Source organism: Alligator sinensis, unplaced genomic scaffold (genome assembly GCF_000455745.1).
Source record: "Alligator sinensis unplaced genomic scaffold, ASM45574v1 scaffold156_1, whole genome shotgun sequence".
Classification (NCBI taxonomy): domain Eukaryota; kingdom Metazoa; phylum Chordata; order Crocodylia; family Alligatoridae; genus Alligator; species Alligator sinensis.
The window spans coordinates 1,629,967-1,653,874 of record NW_005841844.1 but is presented as its reverse complement, the minus strand read 5'-3'; the positions used below and the strand labels follow the sequence as shown (position 1 = coordinate 1,653,874).

The window sequence follows — 23,908 nt, the reverse complement described above, 5'->3', positions numbered from 1 at the left end:
AAGTCTTGGCTTCGTTCCTGGCCTGTAAACTTGTTGGGACAGTGACCGTCTTCTAAAGTGTTAGTGCTGTGCTCTGATAATAAAATGTACCCTCCTTTCTGAAAGGGGAGTATCACATTATGTGGAAAGGTGGCTGCAGACCCAAACTTAGTTGATCTGGGGTCGGGAAGTTCCCAATGGCTAGATGGTGAGATGCATAGAGCTTAAAGGGACTGGAAGGATATTGTGACCAGCAGGGCTGAACGGTTCCTTTCTCTGTTGGGTTGCTAGTTCAAGTCTAGCCCAGATCAGTAGATTGAAAGATTTTGTCATTTGAAATATATGAAATGAGGTGAGCTTGTTGGATAGACAATCCTATCCCCAAAGCCACCATTCTAGGTGGCCTTAGAAAGCTCCTTTGGTTGTCAGTCTCAGCTGAGAGACTAACGGCTGAAAAAGCCACAGACCTGGAGCTGCATCTGGAGTTGATCCTGCCAAATCAAGATTGATGGAAGCTTATAGGTGTGCTGTTCCTGCTCTTCCAGGAGCCTGAGGAGGCCACTTTGTGGGCCTATCAGTGTGGTACCCTGCATGGGTTTTAGTCTTGTGAAATAATTGTGTAATCCATTTCCATAATTCCATCCTTTTGCATGATGCATTAGAGACATTTTCCAAAGGCAGTCTGGCTCCAGGCAGCTTCCAGGTCCACAAGGACATACCAAGAGTATCCTAGCAGTCCCACGCAGAAGGGAGGAGGATGCAAATCAGTGTCAATGAAATGAGTTTCTTTGTGGAGTAAAAAAGATTACTTGACATGAAGAGTGGGCATAATGCAGGGAAAAGGTGAGGAGTCAAAGATAAAAATTATGTGTAATAGAGGGAGAGGGAGCAATGCATAGAAGAGGAGTAGTTTGAGCTTTCTGTGGAGGGCAGGAGCAGTGAAAGGACTTGAGGAAGGGAAAGGTGTCTATCAGCCACGGGAGAGGAGGGTTAATTTAGGTGAGTGCTGGAGGAGTGGAGGAGAGAAACTGGTATGAGCCTTTCCTAACAGAGATGGAGAAGACAGGGTGGATCTGAGCAATGTTCTACATGGGGAAGGGTCTATATGGGAGGGGAGGAAGGAAACAGGAGTCACAGAGCTCCAAGCCTGGGAGCTGGAGTACTGGGGTTGAGGTTGTCAGTGAAGAAGGGGGGTTTTGACAGGATGTAGGCGGGTAGAAAAATAGACCAGGTTGTGCTGATTTATATGCAGTGGCCAAGAGGCCATGAGGAAAGACAGGGAAAGCTGGGGGCTTCAATTGGGGGTGCAAAGGTAGATGTTATTATGAGTCATCAGGACAGAGGCATTACAGGAATGACAGGATTGGTGGAATTTACTTGGGGGGCCAGATGCAGAGAGGAAAAACAGGAGGCCATGGTCTAGGGAAGTGGAACACTGAGGAGAAGGGGAGGCTACGGGAGGTGGGTCTAGTGGAGGTTGTGCTGGAAGAGCATTGCCAAGGTGAGTTGACAGTGACACCCTGGGATGTCTTAGCCGATGGCTGGATACTATTCTGACAAGTCCTTACATTGTGAAGGTTGGGTGTTGACATCATGTTCATGTGCATGTTCCAGATGATCTGATAATCAGAAAACATTAGCTTTCACGTTGGACACATTGAGCCTACAGAGTTCTCCTTTCTCACTGAAACCTACCATCACTACATCACCATAGTGCAGAGACATTTGCCATGCCCCAAAAGCATGTGAGCCCACATGCGTGTCAGGGGGCGGAGGTAGCTGAAATGGTGAGTTGCAAAATCCTATAAAAGGTATTCTCTGGTGGGAGAAAGCCATTTTCTTGCCCACTCGTGAAACAGGCTGACAGTCACTTCACACCTACCCTCTACCCAAAGAGACATAATGCTGACTGGCAGCTAAATGCCAGCATGCCAATCTGCCAACACACTGGTGAGGAGACCACTGGTATTGGCTTCTGTCTGACTCTGCTTGCAAACCCAGAAGCCTGACAGGGAAATGTACATTCAGAACACTGAAAAAAATCAAAGATGTTGGCTGGAACAACATAGAATGACTTTGCTGCTGGAGCTGAAGGCTCATGATGCATCCAGTTAGTTGCTTATACAAATCAATGCCTGATCCGTGAGCTTTACCCTGTAGCTGCATGTGCAAGCCACTTGCAGAAGGATTTTTGCGCACACATTTCAGTCCATAGCCTGCAATTTCAATGGGGTGCATGGGGGCATGCTTGTAGAGCAAAGTCAACTGAATCTGTCCTTTGCAGGGCTATTTGAAAATTTCTTGTCTTGCTTTCTCTGCTGTGGAGGTGGGTAATAGGTCAAAAAATGTCTGAGTGATGGATGAATGCACTCACTTGCGGAGTGAGTGCAGAAGCTAGAAATCCCTGCGTTCTCACTGCTGACACTGGCCAACTATGTGGCCTTGGGCATGTCACCTCACCTCCATACTTCAGTCTTCCCCATCAGTAAAGTGGGACTAATAATCCTGACCCGTGTCCCCTTTGTGGAGATAGTTGATGACTGTACAGCACTTTGAAATCAAGTGGAACTGCATGTTAGGTGCCGTGAACGTTGTTTACCACTGATTTGAGAGGAAATCACTCCTTTGGGTAATGTCTGGCTTTGATTCTTTTTGCCCTGATGGAGTCATTTGCAGCAGTGCAAATCTGTAAAAGCAGATAGAAAGAAGCAGTCCTTGCCCAAAGGGCTTACAGTCTAAGGGTGTGGAGACACATAAGGAGACACAGAGGGAAATAGAGGCTGGCCCAAGATCACGCACAAGGTGAGAACCAGGAATAGAACGTAGGTGTCGCAAATCCCAGTCCCACGCTCTGAACACTGGTGCTTTGCACTGATGTAAAAATTCACACAGTGCAGTGCTGCCCAGCAGTTTGCCTACAGTCTCCCACTGGACATGTAATAGACATGACTAGGAGCCTCCCTTTCAGCATCAATCCAAGCACTAATGGAAGATCACCAGGACCAGCCATTTCTTTGTGCACCCAAGCTCAGCAAGGAGAGCTGCCTGCCCCCTGCTGTGGGTTAGCCCTGCTCTGTTGGCCTTAATGCTGTAGCTGAAGCAGTTTGCATGCATCATCAGCCTGGTGACCAGAGGGGATGGGGAATGCAGAGGGCTCTTTCACCTCCACTATGCATGCTGGGTATGAAAGGCCTGGCAAGGGGCTGACAAGAACTAATGACCCTGCAGTCCTTGCCGGTTTCTAGGAACCGATTCCATGAGGAGCTTCTCTTTCTAGCTGCAGTCTCCCACCTGGCTGCAGGGAAGGGCAGCTAGTGAGTGCACTAATTAGTGCTGCAGAGACTGGGAAAATCGTCCACAAATCTGGATGCTTAGGAGGCTGAATTCATACAGTGGGAGCATGGCCCAGGGGCTTAGTGAGCAGGGCTGGGAAATAGGCCCCATGCATTCTACTCCCTTGTCACCAGCTTGATGTGTAAGGCATGTCATGTAACTTCTCTGTTCATCCATCTCCGTCAGGGTAAGACAGGGGCAGTAACAGTGATCTATGCCATACCTCACAGGAGGTTGTGAAGCTTGGGCAGTGCTTAAGAACCTCAAGTGGATGCACAAAGCATGCTGTTATAGATGTTAGAGGCGAGCGAAGATTTGTTGGATAAACTTCCCCTTCCAGTGAAGGCAGGATGCACTGGTCCTTCAGGGACATCTCTGATATTAAAGCCAGTGCTACAGCTTTCATACAACTGGACCATAGAATGAATTAAGGGTGCTTTTGTTTCTTTCTCATACATTAGCACATAGTGGTGATGTTTTGAAACTCTGTTGAGGGGTTTGGGAGGGTGTTGACTTATTCTGAACCATGTAAACGTGTTCCATCAGAGGAGATTTTCCACCCAGAGGGTTTTTCTCATAACTGTTTGACAGACGTTTCAGTTGAATAAGCATTGAAAAGAAATGGGTAGTTGAATAAAAATCCCATCCTTATTAAATCATCTTTTCCTTCCTTGGTATTGGAGATGTTTAAATTTACTAATTCTCTGGTCATCCATAGAAACTTCCAGTTAAACGAGCTGTGTTTTTATGGCAGATATCTTTTAAAAAGCATTCTGTTGGGCTTTCTGGGGAAAGGACGCAGACCCACTTTTTGCTTTGCAGGTCACCTTTAAACACTTAGATCCTGTACGTCAAGTCTGGCCCAGAGACCATCTGTCACCCTGTTCTCGTGACAGCCACTGGGATCAGAGCAGCTGAAACTGCCGACTGTTCTGGGTGGTAAATGCAAGAGGACAGGAGCCGTGTCTTTTCTGGAGACTGGGATGGTCTCATTCTCCCCACCCGTTCCATGTTAACTTTCCTTCCAGGCAAAGCTGAACTTTGTCTTCCTGGGTTAATTTTGGGGGTAGTGCTATGTGGGCCTTTGTTGTTTATCTTGATTTCATGATAAGGATGTGATCTCTCACTAGCTCCTGCTTCAGTAAGCCTCATTGCCAGTGTTTCTTAATAGCAGTTTTCATACAATTAAGTTCAGGGCTGGCTACAGAGGCCAAAATGATATCTGGAGAGTAAAGGCCTTTGTTCATTGCAGTGTAGGGCAGGCTTTGGCCAATTTCAGCCATCGAATCTGTGGCATGTCACAGCCCTGCACCATTGGGATAAAGCTGCTTGCCCTGCTTGCTCATTGGGGTCTGCTGAGGTTGCCTTGGTTAGTGATGGCCATAGTTGTGAGCTTCATTCTGAAACAAGAAATGACACATAAGTGAGCTCAAGACTATAAGCTGACCATGCAAAAAGTAGAAACAAAAAAACAAGAGAAGGTTCAAACAATACTGTAATTCACCACCTTGGCAGGTGCAACTAAAGATAAATGCGACAGGCTACCCTAACCTTTTCATTAGGAACCAGATATAGACCCACCAAACTCACTTGTCATAATGACCATCAGATGATTATTTCACCCAGTGAGTTCCAATATGGGTCATATCTGAAAGGGTGACCTAGTAAGGGAAAGCTCCATGCCCCAGAGCCAAGCAGTAACCTTTGGGAGAAGTGGCATTAACTCTATTGTGTGCAGAGAAGACTTCCAAGATGGTTGTGCTGGACATCAGCCCCTCCCCTTTGGGCTTTGGCTCAGACACTGTCTTTTTTATGCAGAGGAGTGCTCTGGACATTGAAAAATGGCTGAGCATGGATGAAAGTAGTAATTACTGGCCAAGATAGTGCCTCTGACCGCCAGCCCAGCCTCCGCACCTTCCAGCTGCTCATGCTTAGATAAAGCGTATCAGAGAATTTTCAAAAGCAGCTGGCAATTTTGGTTGCCTCAGCTTTTAGATATCCAACATGAGATGCCCTAAAGGGGACTGAATTTCAGCCCCCATGCTTTTCATGCCATGTCCTTTCTAAGGTCTATTAAGTTGTGTGAAAGAATAAGAAGCATCCAGAATGACTAATCACTTCTAAAAATCTTGACCACTGTAATTGGGCTGGTGGATTAAAATGTACCTGGGCTGGGATTTTTCCAGCATGAAGTAAATGGCCTAAGTGAGGCAGTTTGCCTACTGATTTGATCAAGGTAGTGGAACATGAGACTCCTAGCTTCACTGCAGATTCGTTGTCTAACCTTGAGTTGTCTCATGTCATGGCTCCTTGCCTCAGTTTCCCCATTTTTAAAACAGGAATAATAATAGCTGTCTCCCAGGAGTGCTGTGAGGTTGAACATGGCAACACACGTTGAGATGTTCCAGTGAAAGGTGCTATTAAATCCTACACATTCTGGAGGGGAGGAGGGGTGTGTTTCAGAGGGATTTTTAATGTTTTTACTTCAATTTTACATCACATTCAAGGCTACAGATATGGTATGTTCACAGATCCTCAGATTATAAGGACAGAGGGACCATTGTGATCAGTTTTCCTGCCCTCCTGCACAGTACAGGCCATGGGACCTCCCCGAATTAACTCCTGTTTCAACTAGCACCTGTTGTGAACCATGGGTGTTGTGCAGTTCAGTGGTCCATGCCCATCTGGGAACTGCCATGGTTTCAGTGTCTTTGGTATATCTGCATATGAAAAGCTATGAATTGAGCAGGGCCGTTCTCCTCCTTTAACATGGTTTTCATAGGCCTCTGGTCACTAGCTCTCCCTCTTAGTTCTGCACCTGAGGCAGCTTTTTTGGCAAATGTTCAACAATCCTCCTCTGCCCGCTCAGCTTAGTCTGACCCGTAGGGCACTGTGTGGTGTGGTGCTGGGCACAGCAGCTGGGATTTCTAAAAAGGGTCAGGTTCCCACTCCTGTTTTGAGTCCCAGACTCCTTTTGGCCATCCCAGCCTCATTGGTTTTGGAAGGGATTGTAGATGCAGGCCACCTTCTGCTTCTGCTGGCACATAGCACCTATCCTAGGACACAGCTTCAGCCCACATATCAGACCCCTACGTCCATTACCCAGTGTCATGGGATTATGTGAGAAAAGGTTAGGAGAGCTTTCGTGAACTCGGCTGACTAAATCTAGATGCCTCAGTCTGTGCATGGGGCTGATTTTCAGAGGAGTTCAGTTCCATTGGCTTGAACTCCAGAGGAGATTCTGGGTACACAGCATTGCTGGAAATCTGTCCCCTTACTTAGGTGGTTAAATATAAATGTTGGTGTCTAGGTTTTGCCACCCAGGGTGGGAGATACTGGCAGTGGTGGCTATGCACGTACCAGGCTTTGCCATTTGTTTTCATTGTGGGTTCCCTGAATGGCAGCCAGCAAGGATTAGCAACATCATTCATGGCTGTTGTTTCTGTCACTGCTACTGACATCTTCCCTCTGCTGGTTTCTTACATATATTTGTTGTATCTTGTCTTGCTGCAGATCACAAGCTTTTTGGGGCAGCAACTGTTTCTTGCTGGGTGTTGATATGGCCCCAGTCATCTTTCAGGGCTTGTGGGTGCTACCAGAACATAAACCAGGAATTATAAATCAGGATTATTGGTAGCATCTGAGAATGGCCCATCTATTCCAGCACTTACGTTATCCTGCATGTTCTGCCCTTACCTGTTCATGGGAATTCACCATATGCAGGAAGGGAAGAATTTTTCTTTCCTGGGGACTTCAGTGCTGATCTCTGTGCCAGAGTCCAGTGTCAGTATTTAAATTATACTTCCCTACCCATCTTCCCCATCACCCCGTATACTTCCCTGGGGATTCAACAGTATTTTTCATTTCCAGTGCTAAATTTGCAATATAGTGCTGCCCCGTGTTGGTGAACCCCAGAGGTGGCTGCATTTCAGTGATGCTTCTGCAGTCTCCCAGACTGAATGGAGTTGTGTCAGAGGGATGGATTCTCAGCTGGTATAAATCAGGGCAGGTCCACTGGCACAAGTGAAGCTTCACCGATTGCACCAGCTCAGGGTACAACTCACTCTGTTGTTGAATATTTTGCAACGTGAGTCCTTTGGTCAGTGGTGAAAATGCTGCAGCCTGCCTTGATTTCTGTCCTGCCTGACTAAGGGCTAAGGGAAGGCATTCTCTCTCATCCCCCTGGTCCTGAGGCATCTGGGAGCTGGATCTCCAGGGGGGATCATGCTCACATTCAAGTCATTGAAGTAATTTTAGCTACTTCTGACTTTGGTGGTTCAGGGTTGGGCCCTAGGAGGAGCAGGTGTGTGGAGCTGTCCTAGCTTGGCAGTGCCTCAAGTCACTTATTGAAGGCCTCCCTATTGCTCTGTCTTCTGTTCCTCTAGGACCCAATTATGGTAGCTCCTCTGCTGTATTTGTGTAGGGGAAGGACACAGGGAGTCATTTAGCCTCTTGAATGCCAACCCTGTGCCAATGGGAGGAGAACGTGTTTAGAAAGCTGCTTGAATAGAATGGGGGCTCAGGGGAAGGCAAGGGAGGCATGACAGAGCCCTTCAGGGTCAAAGCTTTTGCTTAGTGTGGATTACCTTCATGCCTTCACTCCCATAATCAGAAGCCTTTTGATCTGTTTCCCTTTCTGACCAGCTGCCTTTGCCAGTCATGGAGAGGAGAGGAGTCAGGGTATGACTGTCTACCAGGAGCTTTCCTCTCCCTAGTCCTCCAGAAGCAGGCTGGCATGCAGATGCGTACCTCAGCAGCTGTCTGTCTTATGCAGGCTGTCTCCACACCACTGCATGCCCATCTGCAGCAGCTGCTATGTGCCTGAGCTCTGCTCTCCTTGGGCTGGAAGAGGGGCCTGTGTCAGAGATGGCGAGAGGGTGTCGGCAGACTTGGCTACAAGCTCCAGACTGTGATGGGGGAGCTTCAGTACCAGACCCATGGTTGCTTTTTCCTGTAGAAGCCAGGCAGCACAGTGAGTCACGCACACCCTCGCAGATCCATGGAAATGAGCATAGTTAATACATCAGTGGAGCCGCAGCCTCTGGGTCAATGTTAGAAGAAGGTTGATTAGAGTGGGTGCCGGGTCTTCAAGGGCAAGTGAATGTTGTGGAACAGACCGTGTTTCCTCTTCCCAGGGTGGGCTGGGGGTGGCTAGGAACACCGCTCTGCTGATTGGCTCCGACCTCTGTTTATCCACCAAACGGTTGTAGCACAAGCCTCTCCCATCTGCTGTGCTTCAGCCCTGATCCAGAGAGGTCATTTTTAGTTCATTAGGGAGTGGAGGGATCACAACAATTCATTTCACAGAGCCCACAGGTCCACTAGCCTGGACTGGGGAAGGGCTACTTCTCTAGATAGACTGGCCCGGGCCCGTTTTCCAAGCCCAGGAGCCATGCGGTTTGGTATGCACCAGCCTTCATTGCTTCCTTTAGTGGATGAGGAGCAGCATATATACTTTTGGCACCAATTACCTAGGCTGAGGGCTGTCGTGGTCTTATCTGAGCTGCTCCTCTTGTACTCAAAGCAAAGAGGCTTCTACCAGCAGCCAGAAGAAAGTGGGCAGCACAGTTGGAACCAAAATTAAAGCCTGATTTTACATTCCTTTATACTGGTTTTAGCTCAGTGTTATTACACTTTCGTAGAGTTTCTTGTCCTGAGATGGATCAGACAAAACAGATATGCTTTACCTGTGTTGCTCAGAGACACTCAAGGAATAAAGCCCAGAGAGCCTCTGAACTTGAATGTGCTTTTAACCCTTTTGCACTTTTTGTTTCCTGTGCTGCAGTATACACTGAACACACCCATGTGCCACATGAGTCCCTGCCTCAAAGGCAAAGGGGCCTTTGCATTAAAAGGATAAAAAGTTTTCTTTTGAGTTTAGGTGGGTTTTTTTTTTTTGAAAATGTCAATATTACCGTTGAGAAACCATTTGCCAGGCCACAGCAAACTGGGATTTTAAAAACAATGAGCGTTGCATTCTTTTTATTTCCCATCTGTTCTTTGAACCGTTAGTGATCACATTTACCAGCTTTGCTCTGCAGGCAATGAGGGCTGCAGACTTTGTTATTAAATGAAATCTGTGATTTCCCTATAATCACATGATTCCAGGAGCAGGGGCTTTAAGAAAAACACCATGTGTTAGAAAACTGATCAAAGCATATCAAGAGCTGTCAAGGCTTATACAAAGGCTTGATTGTATTCCTGGACGTGGTATCGTAAGCCAGGGTGACAGTGGAGTCGCAACAACATGAATCAGTATTAAGCAAGATGAAAATAGGAGCCTTAGGGTGGTATAGTTAGGTGTGGGATTGCTCTCTGCTGCTGTAACAGCTGTGCTAGGGGTTGAGAAGGGAATCAGGCCAGGGTCCCTTCCCTGATTATTCTGTCAGGATTGAGAAGGGGAATGCCCTGTTCCTCCTGCAGCATCAGTTGTGTAAGCCATGGCCACCCCAGACCTGGGAAACCATGGAATCTATGCAGCATGTTGGGGATTTGGGTGTCATGGGTGATGACCCTAAACTTCCTTCTCAGTTCTCTGCCTGTGGCACCACATCTGCATCCCCGTTCTTGGGTGCAGTAGCCCCTGGGATCCCAGCCTGAAAGAAGCTGATGGAACAGGAAATGTAGCAACACGGAGTTCTGTGCGAGTCTTTGGCACTTGATCCCACCATATGTGCATTGGGGTCCAAACAGTGTCTATCTGCAGATGCTTCCTGTCTCCATTATAGGATCTTTGAATACACTAAGTCCTTTCTCTCAGAGCTCAGGCCCTGAACCGATGAACTGTTGACCCTAGTAACCATCCACGTTGTGCAGTGTATACCAGTCAGGCTCCATCTGTTCTCAAGGTAGGTCCTGATCCTCCCATGAGTGTCCTACATCTGTGTAGTTCTTAATTCAGGATCAGGGTCTTGGAGAGAAACCCCCATCACCAGAGCTGATATTTCCCTTGGTAACCCTAAGAGTTTCCATGACACCCTAGCCCCACTGCCCTGTATCAGCCATTTTCTTCCTCCCTGCAGGCTGTGCTGTTCTGTTTTATCAGCAATGCTGCTGTGTCGGAAAGGAAAGCTCTTCCAACCATGTTCTGTCATAACCCTCTTTCTTAAGCAGCACCAGCATGGTGAATCATTTATGAGGCAAAAATGAAACCAATTAAGAACAAACTTTGAAGCATCTTGTTGAAGGGCCTAGTGGCAGCAGTGGAATTAAAAGAGATGCTGACAAGTAATGTTGGTCCAAATTTTGACCTACCATAAGAATATATCTTGATTATAATCTGATAAGAAGCATAGCCTGGGTTCTAATTAAAAAATAATCAGGGGCTTCATTGCCAAAAGAAAATCTATATTATAAATGTAGGTGTTGCATTAAATGGAAAACTTAGGTCCTGCCCACTTAAAACCATTACAGTTCTTGGTATAAATAGAGGCATTAAGCTCCATTTTCTTAGCCAGCTTGTAGTATTAGTAATTACTTTCTGCTATCCTTAACTCCTCCTGCAACTACAGCTGTACAGAGTATTCTCCTATATATGCAGTCCAAAACTCATGAGCATTGTGTCTGTATGTTCCACACCAGAACTTGCTGCAATTCAGTGCTGGCTGTAGTATATGTGATTGGATAGAGTCCTATGAGATGTCTCTGCTTATAACTGTCAAACAACTAATGTGGTGATGGAGCCATAATTTTTGTTGGATGCACCAAAATGCCATGTGCATGCTCCCCATGCCGGTGTTTTGTGTGTGACCATGGCTCCTGTGACATTCCTTGTGACTTCTGGGCTTCTGTATTATGGGACTATGAATCCACATACAATTCTACAAACCAGTTACATGGGGTGGGGAGCTCATTCTTGCATTAAAGTGCACAGAATGCAGCTTCTCCATGAGAGCAGGGATGGGTGCACACAAGTGCATCTCCAACCTAAGAGCTATTTCAATGTCTGCAGAACAGCTGTGCTTCTGGTTTGAGGGAGGTGGATGGGTGGGAGGATGTCTCTAGCACTCATCAGGACAGACCCCTGTGGCTGGTCCAACTGTTCAGACAAGGCACTGGGAACAGGATTTGCACAGTAGCATTTTGACAAGTGACTTGGCTTTGGAATATAGAGACTGATTCTCCTCTAGGACCAGTGAAAGTCCACTGGCTGAGATGGGACTACTGAAGGACTGAATGGGCTCCATAGAACGTATAACTCTGCCCTCCTTTCCCATACCAGAGGGCATGCTGTACACAGGAAAGCAGAACGGGAGGGCAAACACGGACAATTTTTCGAAATTGAAGACTGGATCAAATTCTCCTCATAGTTATCGCTGCACATCCTGGTTGACATCAGCTGCCTTGTGTCTGTCTGTTCAACAAGAGACTTAAAATTCTTCAGCTAAACTTTTGCCCTCAGAAAGCCAGCACTGTACTGTACTTCTTGGTTAATGCTGGAACTCAAACACAGCTTAATTAGTTTTAAATGAAATTATCATGGCACCTCCTCCTCTTCCTCTCCTTTTCTTTCCCTCATCCCCCCTATGAAGTTTTGTATGAAGCTAGAAGCCAAACAGCAGTACTTAGAATCTGTCTATATGTGCTCCTTCCAGCAGGGCTTTTTTAACAGTATAGGCAATCCTCATTGTGTCTCAGTCTTGCTCTGGGACTCTTTGCCTTGTCTGGTTCTTACATGCTGTATAGACAAAGGAGACCTCCAGTGGCTAAAAATGCCTCTGGATCTTGGTCTGAGGCCTCACCAGACTCAGTTTCGCTGTGACAAATGCAGCCCTCCAGAAGAACAAGATTGATAAGTTATTTTCACCAGCCTGCCTGCCTTTCTGTTCTGCCTAAACTGGAAGAGGCTTTGAAGGAAAGGTTTTGGGGCTGTACCTGAGATTTCCCCTGCATCATGTTTGTTCTTGCTTGTGATCTTTCTCTCACCAGGAGTAACTCTATTGTGTTGGGCTGGTGCATGATGGATGTGAGATCAGAGTCAAGTCCGTCTCACTCTGCCCTTTCATTTGGAAGAGAAAAGTCAGTGTTGGTTTGAAGTTCAAAGAAATAGTCCAGAAATGCAATAAGCCCTGCCTCTGGCTTTTAGGGGGAACTTGCTTGCTGTGTACTTGGGCCTTTCTCAAACAAAGTTACTTTTGGCATTGGCCTGTGTTTTCCATGAATAAGACATCAGTAATACCTTCAGGATTTGGTTCTTGCCTGCCCCTTAAGATCCATACAATGCACAGGTTTTTAGAACCATCAGCTTGGTTTTGTGAGCTGGTCTCTTGTGGATTCATTCCAGATGCATCCTTTTGGGAGGTCTCTGGCAAGGGGCAGTAGTGGCTACAATGTGCCATAGACCCCATCCTGAAGGAGATGGCATAATCTTGCCTGTTGACCTGCTGAGTTCATTTCCTTATTTGATGTTTAATTATTGTTTTCTAGGCAATAATTTCTGGGTTAAATAAACCCTCCTCTTTATTATTTCTTGGGTGTTCTGGCAAATGCTCTCCGTCCTTATGTGGAAGGCCTGATTTTTAACTCCAGCTCCAAACCATCCCCTCTCTCCTGTTTCTTCCCTCGTCTATTACCTCTCTGACTGCAGTAGTGTCAGGCAGACTAGTGTGACTGAGATGTTCCCGTTAGGAAATCTGCACCTAGAGCCTGGATTTGCTGCCAGGCCAACACTCACCCTTAATATAACTCTCAGAGCATGCTGCAGTTGTGCAGGGAGGATCTCTGTGATGGTCTATTCTTCTCTCTAGGGCATCAGAAGCTTGGCATTTGTCAAGGTCAGATATTGAGGCTGGAGTTAACCATCTTTCCATGTGAGCCTCAAATGCAGGATAAGGGACAGGCTTGTGTCTCTCCCCTGCTTGTCATTATTTTCAAGGACTCAAGCCCAGTACAGTCCCTCCTCTCAGCACCTTGTTACTGTAAGTTTAGTCTGCAAATACATCTCTATTTCCAATTATTTTTAAAAGCCTGCAACTCATTCCTGCAAGTGTTTGGCAGCTGGACAGTCATTGTAAAGTAGCATGTTTTGTAAGGCTGGTCACCGACAGCGCAATTGTTACGAGTTTCTAATTCTTTGCATATATAAATATCCCCTTTCATCAGAGGCTCTCAATTGAAACTGCCATGTTTTGCCTCATTGTCAAAATCACTGAGGTTATGCATGGTTTGCTGACTCACAGCCCTCCTGCTCTAATTACTAGACTAAACTCCCTTCCCAGAGCCAGGGAACGAGCTGAAGAGTCTGGACTCCTATTCACCAGCTCTAACCAGAAAGCAACACTTCCCTCCCAGAGTCAGGAAGAGAACTCAGGAGTCTTGCCTGTCAGTCTCCTGCTCTAATTACTTCTGCTAGCCCATGCTTCGGCACTAGAGACAGGGCAACAGCCTAAAAATCAAGACTTCTGGCCTGTTCCTCTAGTCACTAAACTTTTGCTTCTAACTCTTTACTTCTTGTGCTGTAGTACAGATGTTGTCACAGACTAACGTTTTCGATATAGTGTTTTCATATTTAACTAATGTTAGATAACTGTTTTCACTGTAACGCAATACATGATGCCAGTAATATTTTACCTAAAAGCAGGTGCCACAGTTGCAGCAGGGTGATGTAATAGCTCCCTTCTCCAGAGCAAATCTGTTTTTTATGGAAACTGAGGGTGCCTATACATGAGTGTGGAGGTTGTTCCAATGCACAGGAAATTCCAGTGCGTTGGAGCAGATTTCATTAATTGAGTCTCTGGAGCGTGGCAATTACTGCGCTCCAGCAGCCTCCCGCATCTTGTGTATCAGTGTCCCCATGCTTAAAAGTGGAGGCGGGGGCGCTTGAACTAAAGCTCATTGAATGAGCTTTAGTTCAAGCATCCCCCCTGCCATTTTTAAGCATGGGGACACTGATACACAAGAAGCAGTGGCACTTTATTTAGAGTGGCTCTCGGAGCCACTCTAAAGCACTACTCTTCCCATCCCTGGAGCATGTGTAAAAGTGTCCTGAAAGACTAGTTGGTTCAGCATATGCTTCAGTCCTCCCTGTGCTTGTGGGACAAAATCCACACATCACATTATGATCTGACCTTTGTGAAGTAGCTGCTCCTCCTTAATGTCTCAGTGGGATGGCCTACGCACTTTCGGCACCTTGTACAACACTTAGGCATGGAGAAACTTACAGATCTTAAATGCATTGAAAACATGATGGTTGGTTGTCTGCATTTACATTGGAATAACTCCAGTCATTTCTTAGTGTTATTCCTGATTTATGCTGGGGCAGGTGAGAGGAGGATCAGTTACACGCACCCCTGATTTTCCTCTCACACTGGTGTAAATCAGGAGCAGGGGGGCCCTTCCTTAGAGATACCAATTCAGACAAGCTGCCTGCTAAGCCCGTTAGCTTATCCTCTTTCATCCCATTTTGATATTATCATCTCCAACGTAAGCTTTTGCTCAGGTCCGGTCTGATTTCCAAGGTTTGAATGATTTGAACAGACTCAGCAATTATGGTTTCAACCTTGCACTGCTTATATGCTCAGCTGTTTGGACTTTTTATCTGGGTATGTTGTCTGCATTGCAGCTGCCAAAAATAAAACAAAAAACCCCCCAAACTGTGGGTTGTTGTTTTTTCTGTTTTTTTAAAACCTTCTCTAGCTTAGCTTTGCTGGGTGGTAAGTGTGACTGCAGTGCAAACTCCTGAAAATCCCAATTTCTGGGTGCTGGTTTAAAACAAACCTCCTAACTTTATTTTTTTGAGGTTTGCCTCTTGCAACTTTCTTTCTATCTGAAAAAACCCCTAAGCTGGGCTGGATTTTTGCAAGGCTTGGGTTGGATTTAACATGCTCCTTTTATCTTCCCATGTGTTCAGTGGTAATATCACAGTGGAAACAATGGTACTGCAAATCCATCTCACCAGCAGAGGTGAAAACCATCCTGGTAATCCACAACAGCGCTTTGACTACAGTGCCGGCAGTGTGATGGTGCCGGGTTTGGAAGGATTTTTTTTTTGGGGAGGGGTTCTCTACATGGCAGATCCAAACAACTGGTGCATCTATCTTATCTTGTAAACCCATATTTTGGCCCTTTTTTAAAAGAAAGTGAATTTTAAGCACCGTCGACAGTGATGGTTTCTTTGGAGCTGTTATGATCTGCCATGTACAATAAATCCGTCTTAGTTTGTGGATTATTGGCCCGATAGACCGTAACAGCTCTGTCAGACCCCACTGGCATGCTGTGTCCAGCTAGCTCTACGTTGTGTGGATCTTTTTTTTTTCACAGAAATTTCCTAAGGATTTTTTCCATGCAGTGTGCGTGTACTGCAGCTGATATGGAAATCTCAGTAGCTCAGCTGCTTTCAGGGGGTTTTTTTCCCTCTGAAAATACCCAAAGGCACAAGTCTACATTAGGGAGTAATAACCTGAAAATGTCTCAGTTTAAAGACATGGCTATTTCTTGGACTTAGAGGAAAGCAAAATATACACATGCACATACATTCATGCACATATTTTTTTTTTAGTATTTTAGGGGGCTGATCTTTAAGGATGCTGCTTTCACACAAGGAAAAAACTCTGGAGCATACTGAGATGCAAAGTTGTCCCAGACTGATACAATTGTATGCAAAGTTTCCTGCCAGAGCAAATTTTTATGGTTGAGTTATAAACCCCTGAAAAATAGGATTTCTAAAGAAAGTGCTGATACAACGCTGCATGATAGCCACATGAGCGATCTCACTGCTGTATTATTCCCGTCTGTCACTCGCGTGCCATATGGAGTGACACCGGGTGTTACACTTTAAAAATTCTCCCTTCCCCCTACCTCCTGATCCCCTCAGCCCAGTATGAGGCCAGGGTGTTTTAGAAGCTAAGGGCAAAATTAGGGTTTTTGCCCCACTCATCCTTAAATTGAAAGATAATACAGGCAGTTAGAGTTAGTGGATTGATTTTGATATATTTAAAATTTGCCAATTCAGAGCTGTGGGGCTCACACAAAACATTAATGCCTTTTGAGCACATATTTAACCAGTGTCCAATGCTCCAGCCCTCACCGTTTCCTCCACTCCTGTGTCCTCTTATCCTGAGGGAGAATAGATAATCTTTGCAGCCTGACCTGAAGGTCACCAAAGCCAGGCAGTGTCAGGCCAAAGGTAGCTGTGCAGGGAGGGGGAAGAGGTGGCGGCATTCCAGAGCTGAGCATCTGTCCACCAATGCCCCCTGCCCATTTATACAGGAGGCTATTAGTTCAACAGTTTCTAACAGTTGCAACTGCTGTGAGACCAGCCAAGGAGAGAAGCAGCCCACAGGGTGATCAAACCCTAAACCATAGTGGGTTTTACAAGGGAAATACAACCCTTTTCCAAGGCCCACTGGAGGTAAGGAGCTTTTCCACTGACTTAAGAGATGCTGATAGAACATGTGTGGTGGACCTCAAAGTTCGTTAAAACTAAGGCTACAAATGGCCTGTTTAGTCGGGACAAACCCCATCTGAAAAACATTCCTGTCCTGGTTCCCCAAAGGACTTGAAAAGAGCAGGATTCTCCCCCCTTTAACAGTTTTGTCCCAGAGGAATGGAAATGTATTGCACTTCACTACAGTGCCAAGGGATGGGCAATGTCCTCTCCACATGCATGGCTCCCTCAACTGGAAGGTGCATAGCTGCCTAACAGGTGCTGCCCCTGCACCAATATGTTCTTAAACTAGATGCCATGTGGGCACCTCACTGCCCACAAAACATTAATGGGCGCATTGCTGCCCACAAAACATTAGGCCCTGGAGCACTATTGTCCCAGTGTGTGCTGTCATAATGTTTCAGCTACCCTTGAACTGTAGCTGAAAAACCTTTACCTGCTGGGATTTGAGCCCTGATGTTCTGGTCTCCATGGTTGTGTCCACGATGCTTGCCCAGCACTGAGAGCACAGGGCAGGGGAGGTGCTGTGGAAGGTATTAGAAAAGCCTGTTGGCCATACTGGGCACACCAGAGCCCTGACCAGTTGAGTCAAAGTGCTGCTGTGAAATGCAGTTGCACCCTGAACCACAGCTCTAGCAATGGGACACGTGGGGTCCCAGGCTTATTATGATCTTGACTGGAGATCACAGTCCTGTCCATTAGCTGTGCCATCTGCCATATGGTGGGCACTTACTAGTGACTTGAAATGGGTTGCTTCTTGCCCCACCAAGCTCGCAGTTCAGGGACAAACAGATAGAGATCAAGACAGGGACATGGCAAGAGAGACTTTGGAATCAAATCAACCAGCTCCATGGCAGAAGAGGGCTCTGAGAAGGTGGGAAGGGGAGGGCCTGGTGGAAGGTCTTGTGGATGGGTACCATGGACAGATATTCTGCTTGGTGGCTCAGCCTGGCTGCCTGGATCTGAGGGGGCTAGCACTTTGAATCCATTACACAAAAAGCTGCTTCTGCCTGTGACTGGAGTTATGGTTCTGTAGTGAGCATGGGAGTAGGTCTCTGTACAGTGCTGCCTCTCTGCCCTCCCTGCTCCCTGACAGCTCTCCCCTTGCTTTTGGCGGGTGGGAGTAGTGGGGGTGGTGTTGGCATGGATATGAAGAGCTGTGGCTGATGCTCATGTAAGCGCTTGACAATGCAAGGGGTACATGCATCTCCTTCCTCTTGGAGCTTTATCTTGGCCCTTCCTCTCTTTCCTCTTTTGATATTTATCGTCTTCTCTGTTCCTTTTCTCTGCCTGTGGCTTTTTTCTGCCTTTCCTGTGTTTGCCTGGCACTTGCCTTGGTGGTTGTCCGCACCCCATGCTGGTCTGGTTTGTAACGCAGGTTGATAAGGCTCTCATAGATGTAAAGCGATCAGTTGGAAGTGGTTGAAGGGGGCTGGGTGTTGGAGGGGCGTGGTAACGGGCTTTGAAAACTGGATGCCTTGAGGTTGCTGGTTCAATGCTCACCCAGGACGGGAGGGTGTTTCAGTCAGGCAGCTGTTTGAGGGGAGCAGGCAGCTCTGTCCATCTTAGTGGCTGGACATCTATGTCATTCGAAAACCACTGACACCCTGATGAATGCACTGCTATGTTTCAACCCTGTTAGGCAGTCCCTCTAGGGCAGGTTTGAGGGGCATTGATAGGGCAGTGCTGGCATTATATCCTGTGATTAGATAGCAGGCTTCTTCCTGCCAGGCCATCTGTCCAGCCCATCTCCCTAGCATCTAACCAAGGCAAGCCATGATTCGGAGAAACAGGGTGCTGTGCTGTTTTATCTCTGCATCTGCCTGACCAGTCACTCCCTCTCCCCTGCAATGGCTAAGTCTTTCCCTGTGACTACGGCAGGCCCAGAAGATTAAAGAGTCATAGTCAGCGAAGCCCTGCGATTCCTCAGCATGTGCCCACCACACGCGTCTCAATCACTGGCTCCCACCGAAGCAGCAACAGAAGGGCTCGAGGGGTCTCTGGGGCTGTGGTCAGCCAGGCAGCCAGTGCAGGAAACGCTTTCATCTCTCCCATTCTGCAGATGAATGCCTCGCCTCAATGCTGTCTGCAGCACTCCGAATTCCAGCTGTGCCGGGCTGCCCATTCATCCAGTCGATGATCTCACCCCACCCCAGCCCGCTTGTTAATTGTCGCGCCTCCCCTCCGCCTGCATGACAACCGCTCCCAAGGTCAGAGGGGGGGGAGAAGAGGGAAGGGTGAAATAATCAGCGTTTTAGCTAGAAAGGAGCCCAGAGCCAGGCTGAGGATTGCAGGGGCTTTGTGTGAAGAATGCCATGTGGCTCTGTAGGCAGACTTCAGGGTCCTGTGGAGGGACCTGGGGATGGAGGAGTGGGGGGTCTGCTGTTCTGGAAGGGGTTGGGGAGGGAGGCCTGAAGTACCTGGAGATGTTGTGGGCTGGGTTATTTGTCCTCGAGGGCTGTCGAGGCTTGATTTTTTTTAACGTGTGTGTGTGTGTGTGTGTGTGTGTGACGGGGATATCTGAGCTAGCGAGGAAGGGGACAGAGGACGCAGGCATACGGGCACCATTCTCCATGCATAGTGCTGTTAATGGCTGGTCAACCCTTACCTTAGGAACCAGGTCTAAGGGCTGCATAACCTCAGCTGAAGGACTTGGTGCCCCTGCCTTGCAAACAGGAGCAATAGCAATAAAACAGTGCAAGCTCGTTTTTACTGGCCATTTTCACACAAGAACAATAGCGACTGCAGAGGCTAGTTAGCCACAGAGTTGCACGTACAGTCTGTGAAGCTGCCCTTGTGATGGGATTGAGGCTTTGTGTAAGTACCACACCTACCAAGCTCCTGCCACTCCTGCGGGGGGAGCTCTTCAGAGCACCTATTGACGTGTGTATCACCAGGTAGCCACTCAAACAGCCTTGCTGTGGATGTCAGGAGGTTGCACTGGTTTAAACCAGTGCAAACCCCTATGAGAATGCTGTGATTTAGATTTAAAATGGGTTTATTTTGTCTCAGTTTCAGCTGATTCTAAATTGGCTTAAGTCAATCAGGAGTAGGTCTGGTCCTACTGGAGCATCTTCACAGAAGGGTACATCATTTTTAATTAACTTGGTTTTGGTTCACCTCTTAAATTAAACAACAGCTGTCTCATATAGCCCCTTCCTTAATCCTAGTCTGCACGCAGAGTTACCCTGGTTGAATTAAACCAGTTCAGTTTAAGCCATGCAGCTATCTCTGGGGTGGCTTGTATTTCAGGACCAGAGTGGCTTACTTCAGTTTAGTTTAAATCTATTCCAACTTGACTTCAGCTGAATTTCACCACATCACTCAGACCAAAAGGAGACTGTGGTGATTTATCTAAATTGGTTTAAATGTATAGGTTAAAATAAAATGATGCAATTCCGCATGCAGACAAGGACTTTGAAATTCTGGGTTGTTCCCTTCTGTTAGTGATAGTGGGTATGAACATTCATTTACAGTCAGGTAAAAGAGGACAGGGATTTACTGCATATCAGGTGCTCCATGGTAGCTGCCTAACTGCACACTTACCCTGTGGAAATTGGAAGCTAAGCTGGAGTATCTCAGCCCTGAATGAAAGAGGTGTAAATTAGCACCGTTTAGCTTCCACTTCCCATGGGGGAAGAGCATGTGCACAGGCAGTTATCCCAGAGCAGCTGAAGTGTAGTAAAGCCTTGCTAAGTTATTTGCATCTCCATCCCCAGTGTCGGTTAGAGGAGCTGCCTTTCTACCAATGGGGCCTTCCTGCTGCTTCTCTTCAGTCCATGATGAAATGTACCTGGAGGCTCCAGTGGTCTGTGTACTGCACATTCACAGAGAAAGAAATTGTAGTTGTCCCTACAAACCTGCAATGTGAACAGAAGAGAGAGGCGAGCAGTGGGAGAAAGGTTGGATTCTGATCCCCGTTTTGCAGAGGGGAAACTGAAGTGGGGGTGACAAGGATGGGGGCTCTGACTTAAGGATTTCCTCCTCAATGTGGAGCCCAGGGTTACTTAGGAAGCCAGGAGTTAAACCCTGGTGTCATTGGCCGCTGCCTGTGGAATAGCAGGCGAAGTCTCCATGCTGCTGAATGTCAGTGATGAAATAATTACATTGTTAAAACACTGAATCAAAGGAAAAAATTAGGGTTCTTTTTTTCTCTCCAAATCCTTCTGTAATTTAAGAACCATGAGATCTTAAGGAGGGGTTTCTCTTTTTCTGCATTTTTAAAGCATCTCAGTTCACTTTTAAGTCATACAAATAAGGAACTGGGAAGGAATACAGATCAACTCACATATATGTGGAGCTGGCAAGGTGTTCTTGCCTATGGTCTTATGGGCCTGCAGCATGTAGAATTGGGAGGTAATTTGGTCTCTTATCAGCTGTCCAAGGGGGAGGGCCAGGGGGAGCCCTGAATTGGGGCTAGTACAGCAATACCCTTTTCCCTGCCCCATAGGCGGAATGGACAGCTCTGGAGTTTACATTCAGCAGATGCAGTGGCCTATAGATTTCAGCTGGATTCAGTCATGACTGGTTTTTTAAGCACTGTCTTTAATCTCTGCCACCGTTTGGCTGCTGTACCATTAGAAGAGACCTTGCATTATGTTGTGTTGCATGCAGTGAAAGGATGGGTGGCTGAGATAGCCAGGTCAGGCCAGTCAAGCATGAGTCACAATAGCCCAGAGGGCTTTGTACTTTACCTTGGGCTTGCCAAGTCACGGTCAGCTCAATTTTTAACCTAGTATGAGTTTTGGTAGTGTAGATGTTTGAGACCTAAAAAGCTGTAAGTAGAGTCCTTGGCTTTTATCACATAGCAGAAACATCTTCCCTACCCCCAAAATATGGCTGACTGCATTTGAAATGTCAAAATCCACACTTCGCGGACCAAATTCTCTGATCAGCTTTGTTCTTAAAGTGAATGGGTTTTTTGGGGGCAACCAAGAAGAGATATGCCCTTTATCACCATACCTGCTTATTTCCCTGACTGATGCATCAGGCCCCCATTCCTTGATTACCCTAACTTAAAACACCCATTGATGTCAGGAGTGGGCCCAGACTGAATTTGTACCATAGAATCATAGAAAGTTAGGGTTGGAAGGGACCTCAGGAGGTCATCTAGTCTAACCGCCCGCTCAAAGCAGGACCATCCCCAACTAGATCATCCCAGCCAAAACTTTGTCTTCCTGGGTCTTAAAAAACACCAAGGATGGAGCTTCTACCACCTCTCTAGGTAACCTGTTCCAGTGTTTTACTACCCTCCTAGTGATAAAATTCTTCCTAGTATCTAACCTACAGTTCCTTTGCTACAACTTGAGACCGTTGCTCCTTGTTCTGTCATCTGCCACCACTGAGAACAGCCTAGCTCCATCTTCTTTTGAACCCCCTTCAGGTAGTTGAAGGCTGCTATTAAATCCCCCCTCAGTCTTCTCTTCACTAGATTAAATAAGCGCAGTTCCCTCAGCCTGTCCTCATAAATTATGTCCCCCAGCCCCCTCACCATTTTGTTGCCCTCCACTGGACTCTCTCCAATTTGTCCACATCCTTTCTGTAGTGGGGGGGGCCCAAAACTGGACACAGTCAGAGACGACCACAGTGGGGTGCGGGGCCTGGGGCAGATCAGTTTGTGTGAAGCCCCTTTAACACTGCGAGGGGTGGTTTGGCCTTCCTGACCTAATCCCTGCATGCCTGAGCAATACTCTTATATTCCTCCCTAGTTGTTTGTCCAGGTTTCTACTTCTTATAAGCTTCCTTTCTGTGATTTAGTTTACTGAAGAGTTCCCTGCTAAGCCAAGCTGGTCTTCTGCCATACTTGCTAGGTTTCCTGCGCATTGGGATAGTTTGTTCCTGCACTTTCAGTAAGACTTCTTTAAAGTACACCCAGCTCTCCTGGACTCCTCTCCCCACTCAGACTGGTTTCCCAAGGAATTCTGCCCATGGGTTCCCTGAGCAAGTCAAAGTCTGCTTTTCTGAAGTCCAGGGTCCTTACTCTGCTGCTGTCCTTCCTTCCTTCCTTCCCTCAGGATCCTGAACTCTATCATCTTGTGGTCACTGCTGCCCAAGTTGCCATCCACTGTTACATTCCCCGTCAATCCTTCCCTATTTGTGAACAGGAGATCAAGACGATCGTAGCCCCTAGTTGGCCGCTCCAGCACTTGCACCAGGAAGTTGTGCACAGCACTCTCCAAAAACTTCCTGGATTGCCTGCACACTAGTGGATTGCTCTCCCAGCAGATGTCATGGTGATTGAAGTCCCCCATGAGAACCAGGGCCTGTGATCGGGAAACTTCTGCTACCTGTTTTGAAGAAAACCTCATTCACCACTTCCTCCTCGTCTTGTGATCTATAGCAGACCCCCACCACAACATCATCCTTGTTTCTCTCTCTTGTGACCCTAACCCAGACACTCTCAACAGGCCTATTTCCAGTTTCATACTGGAGCTCTGAGCAATCATATGGCTCTTTTACATAAAGTGAAACTCCTTCTCCTCCTCTTCTCCCCTGCCTATCCTTCCTGAACAGTTTATACCCATCCATGACACTGCTCTAGTCTTGCGAGATCCCACCAAGTCCCTGTTATTCCAGTCACGTCATAGTTCCCTGACTGTGCAAGGACTTTCAATTCTTCCTGCTCATTTGCCAGGCTCTGTGCATTCATGTAGAGGCACCTGATGCAACTAGTTGATTGCCCTGATTTCTCAGGAAGTATGAGAGCACTTGTTTATCTACAGTTGGGCTGACATAGATGGGAGATGAATTGTCTTTTGCCTTCTGTGCCATCAGCAAAATCAGCATTATGTATATTTGAGATTGTTGATGACAAGGTATTTAAGTAGAAATTGCAGATTTGTTGGTATCTGACTGGCCACAACATGAACACTTCTGCTGTGGCCCTTATGTCAGTTGAGTTATATTTGTAAACCTATTGGAGGCATACAACACAGTCAGCCACTGAAACCTGTTTGGCAAAGTCTATGATATGACCTGAACCCTGTGTACTTGGGGATTATGTTGCACCAAACATTTACCTTCACAGCACATGTACAGAAGACAAAAGGAAAGGTCAGTGACCACAACAACATACTTGGAAAATTCGTCATCTCAAAGTGGGGAGTGAACCCAGCTACATTATGAGCCACTGCTATTGCCTCCACTTCAGAGGATGCACGTCCAGTATGGGAATGATCCGTTCATGCCAAGGAACTAGATCCAGTTCTAAAC

The 23,908-nt window shown here is 46.8% G+C and overlaps 1 protein-coding gene across 3 annotated transcripts in view; it reads left to right on the top strand.

Moving 5' to 3' along the window:
* Positions 1–23,908, top strand: part of CXXC5 (CXXC finger protein 5) — an 87,678-nt gene that overhangs the window by 16,808 nt on the left and 46,962 nt on the right. The window contains exon 2 of one of the 3 annotated variants that reach the window (XM_006015714.3): positions 18,759–18,906. The exons of 1 other annotated variant lie outside the window; for it this stretch is intronic. The gene's annotated coding sequence lies outside the window, so the exon portion shown is untranslated. Of the gene's footprint in view, positions 1–7,919; positions 8,285–18,758; positions 18,907–23,908 lie in introns of those variants that run through there. One more of the 3 variants, XM_025205919.1, reaches the window with a different exon arrangement.